General features: G+C 44.6%; 1 long non-coding RNA gene across 1 annotated transcript; it reads right to left on the bottom strand.

Annotated features, from left to right (window-relative positions):
- Positions 1-1,146: 1,146 nt before the first annotated feature.
- On the bottom strand, positions 1,147-6,147 carry LOC134051810 (uncharacterized). The gene is made up of 3 exons (XR_009933812.1): positions 6,046-6,147; positions 2,325-2,471; positions 1,147-1,371 (listed from the first exon to the last, which is right to left on the bottom strand). It is a non-coding gene; the product is annotated as an uncharacterized LOC134051810 (long non-coding RNA).
- Between the last annotated feature and the right edge of the window lie 216 nt (positions 6,148-6,363).

Here is a 6,363-nt window from a genome sequence, read left to right as displayed (position 1 = left end):
CCCCCGCTCCCCACCCGTTGCCATGGCAGCGGTGCGGCCGGTGACCCGCCGGCCCCGCCCCGCCGCCGTGAGGCGCTGACGCCGCCTCCGCCATTTTGGGATCGGGCAGAGACCCCGCCCCGCGCGGTCCGAAATGGCCTCCGGAGCGGGGCGGGGCCGCCATGTTGGAAGCGGGCGAGCGGCCCCGCCTGAGGCCGGGCGGTGAGGCGGGCGCGGTGCCCGCCGTGCCCTTCAAACCGAACCGCTCGGGCAGCCCAGACACTCGGTCCGCTCCTTACCGTGAGGAGCAAACGTTTCCACGTGAGGCGGGGCTCTCACAAAGGCGGTTCCCATGGACCGTTCAGGTTTAGCCGCATCCATGATGGGAGAGCCGCATCTGCGGATTTTAAACACTCTTGGACACAGCAGGAAAACACGAAAACGGCTTTTACACTGTCACTAATGGAACGAATAACCTCAACAGCAGCTCCGTGATCAACCTGAGCAAGCTGGAAGGTTCCCTGCCTGTGGTAGGGGGTTGGAATTATATCATCTTTAACGTCCCTTCCCACCCAGACCATTCCAGAGCTCTGCCTCTATGATACATTAATCCCTCACGATATATCCATGAGCACTGAAGTCGAGAACAAGTCAGAAAAGCGGCTGTTGGAGCAAAACCCAGATTTATGGCTCGGGGGAGCGCAGGGCTGTGGACAGGCGGTGGCGCTGCGCCCTGGGAAATCCGGCCTGGATGTAGGGAATTCGGGAGAAATTCGGGAATTCGGGCTGAGAGCCGGGATGTTAGGGCAAAACACAGGAATAATCAGGGTTCTGTGTGAAGGAGCGATCACCAGAGTCATGATATGGAACAGGACATGAGCAGAAGTTATTTAAACTACAGCAAAATTTAAATAAATGCAGAAAAAGTTGGCACTGCCAGTTAGTTGAGAGAGAAAATAATATGATTGTGTCAAAACCCTTATTTTTTTCAGTGCCTCACCAGTCTTCCATCATTTACCCTTGCAGGCAACGAAGAAACAAATTATTTAATTAAATAGAGTTGTGTCTTGCAACGTGAAGTGACCAGGAAGGCTGAGGTCAGGTAGCTCGCTCTTGGGTGTTCACACGTTGCTATTAAAAGATGTATATTATATTTTTATAGCTGTGACAGTGTTTAATTAAAAACTTGGGAGCGTTTCTATGTTCCAGCAGGAGCTCAGAGGGGCTGGTAATGTTGGCAGGATGAGCTGTCTGGGTGGTGTCTTTTCCATGTCCATCACTGAAGGCACATCCTTGGCTTCACCACCAGATCACAGAATCACAGAAAGGTTTGGGTTGAGAGGGACCTTAAAGATTATCTCATTCCAAACCTCTTCCATGGGCAGGTACAAACTGGGAAGAAAAATTAATATTTTGCTTATGTTCAATATTGACATAAAAATTCAGCTGTAAGAAAAGCAATTCAGAGTAGGAGTGATGTAGGAATTCAGCAATGTTGGAGTAGGATTTAAAGTGGTGACCTGACTATGACTGTCTCTTATTTTACTGCCAGGATCCCAGATGAACATTTTTAACACAGAGATTTATCCTCACCAATGTCAGCAGTGCTGAAAGAAAGCCTGGCAAAAAGTTAAGATGGGCCAAAGCATTGAGAGGCACTGGAGCATGGGGAAATACCAAACAAAATTATTGCAAAGGGGAAACATTTTTATATCTAACTATCATATATCCACATTTCTTACAGGCTAATAACAGACTAGTTGTTCCTCCACCAGAGAAGCTGTAATAGATCCTGTTTTGCCTGTGCTGTGTGGGTAAAACCTTCATTTCCTGTTGGGATAAATAGAGATGCAGTGTGCAGCATGGGGTCAGACTGCATGTGGAATTCAGGTACAGCAAGGTAGGGAGTAAAGTATAGGTTGGGCAGTAATGAGGCACAGGGTAATACAGAAGGAAAGCATTTCCTGCTGAATACAGCAAGCTGGATCTAGCAGCAGGAAAGAAATGGGAAACTTGAGATCATCTGTCCCCTGTGAGGAGGGGGGAAATTTAGTTACGGGGTGCTCTTAAACACAAAGCTGTTTCCTGAAACCCTTGCTCTTGGGAGTTGTTGATAAGAACAGACTGTTAGTATCTTGTGATAAGAAGTGAACAAGAATGTGGATTCCATCCAGGAGAACTGTAATGTCCCTATGCTCTCATTAATTAAATTCAGGATATCAAAGACAACAGAGGTACTGGCCTAATTTTATGAGAATGGGGAAGGATCCTGTTTGATTGTACAGCATTTTACTCATCTCTCACGCTAAGAATTTCACTCTCATTTCCTTGAAATCGTCACTTACCTGATGTTTGTGTGTGCACAGGTGAGTGCCAGATCCAAGGAGGAATCTGGAAATAAGGCAGTTTTACAGATGCAGTAAACTGAAGAGTTTTCCATCATGACACCGTGCTGATCCCAGCAGCTCACACTGAGGGACTCTACTGCTAACCTGCAGTGTATGGAATTCATGAGTTGGCCATGTGAACATGTCAAGCTTATGAGGTTAATAAGTAACATTTTTCTTTACTAATATATTTTCTTTCATCTAGTAAGCATTTTTGTTTCCAAGTTGGGATCAACATTTTTAGCTTTTATGAAGCATTGTAAGGGCAATAACTGTATTCTTTTCTATACTTTTCTTTTTTAAAGATAGCCAAGACAAGGAAAACAAAGTAGCATCTAATTTGCAAAAAGAACATATCATGTTTTTAAAATATCATGTGAAACTGGCCTCCTGCCAGCATCAAATTTGCAGAAATACTTCAGTGTACCCTTTTGAAAAAGAACACATTCCTCAAGCTATTGTTAAAAAAAGAAAGTTACTCATTAAGAACTATCCCTCTGTGTCTGAAGTCAGTAGTTCCTTTTGCAAAGATGGTGAGTATCTCCTGTCAGTTGTTCTTTCACAAATCCATGAGAAAGCAATTCTCTATAAAATGAAAAGTCAAAAGAAAACAAGTCTAGCAAACAGACTCCACTTGGAAAATATCCGTGGTGGAGTTATGCTTCAGCCTGGATTTAAATCCATATACATCACTCCGTGCTGCCCATGTTTATGTTCGACCACAGAAGATTTGTGGTTGACCTACATATGCAAACAAAACATTTGCTGCATATTTGGGGTGGGGGGATTTGCATGATAGAAGATGATGAAAATATGCATAATTGTAGATGACATTTTTCATTGCCAAGTCCTGCAGCACAGCCCTTTGGAGCTGGCCATGCATGAAAGAGGTTTGCAGTCCTGACGGGCAGATTGCCTGGCCGTGCCGCGGAGCTGAACCGCCGAGACGTTGAGCTTCTGTTTCTTCTTGAGCAACACAAATCTGGTATAATCATCTCACCAAGCAGCCCCTGTGCTCGCAGAGGACACGAATGACACTTGCTGAAGGGGCTGAAACCGTGAGTTCCACATGTCACCTCTGAGTTCACCTCATGCGGCAGCTCAAGAGACTCCAAGATTTTGTTTAGGAGTTTTCTCGGTATTCTTGAAATCCTCAATGCATCAGGGACTTAGTCAACAGCAGCTGGTTTATCTGTTCTCGCTCCCACATTTCATCCCACAGCAGCATTTCTAAGAAGTCTCCTGGTGTGTTAGTACACTGGAGGCTTTGCTCTAAAAACTGCACCAGCACAAGTAAATATTAATAATGTTGATAAAGTGGCATGACAAACCCAGATCTCCTAGGACAGTATGCATGCACAGACCTCTCAGCTCTTATGTGTGATATGGAATTGTTCTTCTGTAATATAGGCTTTGTCTGCCATTACTGGATGTCTGTCTAGTTGCTCTTCCTATGTCATATTTATCATTCAAAATCTCTGCAACTCTGCAGTGCAGAAATAACTGCTTAAAAGGGTTAGCAGAAAGGAGGAAAATTCCATGGCGTCAAGACCAGGTCTCCTCCTTTATCTGTGAAGGTGGGTTTGGAAAAATTTGACAGGATCAGACAGGAGCAAAAGCTCCCTTCCCTACAAACCAACCAAGATCAAAGAACACGCTGCATCTAATAGCCACCACTCAATTTACACCATATTCAAAGTCTCTTCAAAGGATGAGGCTATGTAAGAAGAGGGACTTCCATGCAGAGTCCTGGGGCAGGCAGAAATATGCACCCATGTGAGAGAAAGAGAAGGAAGGCAATCTTGGGAGCCTGTGCCCAAGAAAGAAAGCTGATGCAAACCTGATCCCTGCAAAAAACACTTGCAGCTCTGAGCCAAGAAGCTGTCTTGGGACTTCACTCCTACTGCGTTCAGAGAATCGGGACTTTCTGTGAGTGCTTTGCACATCAAAGGAATAACTCTCTCAGTACCTCCATGTGATGCAAACACCCACCATGAGGTTTGGCCAACTGTTCAATGCAACCCAGGGTTTGTTTATACTAAATCCGTGACGATGTCCTGTGTAAATGCTTCATTCCACATATTTGTCCAGTCTCATTGTCCAGAAGAAAAGGCATACAGCTTTCTTACTTCCAGTGGAGTCAAAGAATTTTCTTTGCCCAACAAACAAACTGGAAAATTAACAGCTTTTTAAGTTTAGCAGCTTTCCAACTCAATTCTCGAACACAGATCCAAGCCATTAACCTCAAGAGATTTAAGCCCTATGAAAAGTTCACAGAAGTTCATGAACAGGGAGTATTAAACACCTCCATTCAATTGTGATCTAACAGAAACTGGCAGTGCAAGCTTTATTAAATAACAGTTGCTTTCTTTTTCTCAGAATTCCCATGAGATATTTCTTTCCTTCTACCCAAAGGATTTTATAATCTGCGGGATACTGGAGAGCACCAGAATGGAATTAAAAAGACCATTCTTGTTATTTCATCCTGTTCATCGGATTTAAAAATTTAACTATCCCAAGTGAAGTCCATACACTCCCACATATACAGCAATGCTCTTGTGGCAATGGAGGGTAATGAGGAGAAGCTTTGAGAGCTCAGCACGATGGCAGGTTCCTGCACGCCTCAGCTGAAATGCAGTATTGCAGAATCAATGTAGAGACTCACCAGCAGTGGCTGTGTTAGGTTTTTCCCCATATGAGTTGAGCTTTGCTGGCGTTAGCATCAAAGGAAGCATGAGCATAGCCTGACTGGGTGGCATCTCCTCCTCCTTGGACTTAGGAGAACCAAAGACCTAAATGTTGCTCAATCAGTCCAAGGACATTTGCACACAAAATCTAGGTTATCCATTCAGGTCAACAGATTTTTTTTTTTTTTGATAGAGATATGTACAAGACAAGAAAAGTGCCATGAAATGTTCTAAGTACATACTAAACATCAGCACAGACCACACAAAAAATCACCAACAAAGAACTAAACTGATGCATCTGCAGGCGAGATGTGTATCTAGAGGAGCATCTTGGACAGAAACCAATTGAGAAAAGCCATACTGAGTTATGCTGTGTAAAAGTGGGATTAGCATAAATTTGTGAATATTTAAATGAGGAGGTAATGCAGTGCTATAGATTGGAAGAGAAGAAGTCTGTCTGGAAACAGAAAAACTTCACAGAGACAGAAGGCTGACCACAGAACCCTCCCCAGAAAGAGCTGCTAATACCTCAAAATACTTGAACATGTAGGGTCACAGTCTGCAAACCAATATTAATTCCTTGGGCTTTTTTTCCCTCTCTTAATTACAGGTTTCTGGATTCTTGGCTCTTGCCCATCTCCCACTGACTTACAAGTACTCAGAAATGCCAAGAAGCTCAGGGTGATCACGCTCCTGAGATGGATACTGGGAACTGTGCACTGTCTGCCTGTGGTCAAACTTTTCTTTCTTGCTAATGCAAAAGCCACATAAAAGGTGATGTCTAAAAACATTCAAACACCTGGCTAGGAGCTACTTTTATGACTCAAAAATTTATTTGGGGGAACCCAGATGAGATCCACTGGCACATAGGTAACCCTCCACCCTTTGGATTCTACACAATTCACATTTCTGTACATGGAAGTGTGGCTGTACTAAGTCACAAGACAAACCTTGGGCCTTGCCATCACAGCTGTGCACGTCCCATCCCTTACCTGTGCTGGTGCCCGCTGGGGAATGTCATGCTCAGGTGTGCCAGGAGTCCCAGAGTGGCATCCAGGAGGGTTCACCTGGGCCTGGCAGTGCTCTGCCACTGAGACAAAGCTGGAAGGAAAGAACACCATGAGCACACGGGGTGCCACAAATCCTGAGGTATACTGAGTGACACAGCGGGCATCGACTGTGCCCAGGATTCTGAGAGAGGGAGGCAGGTGCTAATTTCTAACAGAGCTGTAAGTCACGCTGACACAAGACATACATCATACAGGCGACCACTCATTCAGCACACCCCTTGGAGATGTTTTTATGGATTG

The sequence above is a fragment of the Cinclus cinclus genome, chromosome 19 (assembly GCF_963662255.1).
Source record: "Cinclus cinclus chromosome 19, bCinCin1.1, whole genome shotgun sequence".
NCBI lineage: Eukaryota > Metazoa > Chordata > Aves > Passeriformes > Cinclidae > Cinclus > Cinclus cinclus.
Note: the sequence above shows the minus strand (reverse complement) of the source record. Positions and strands in the feature narration are given on the sequence as shown.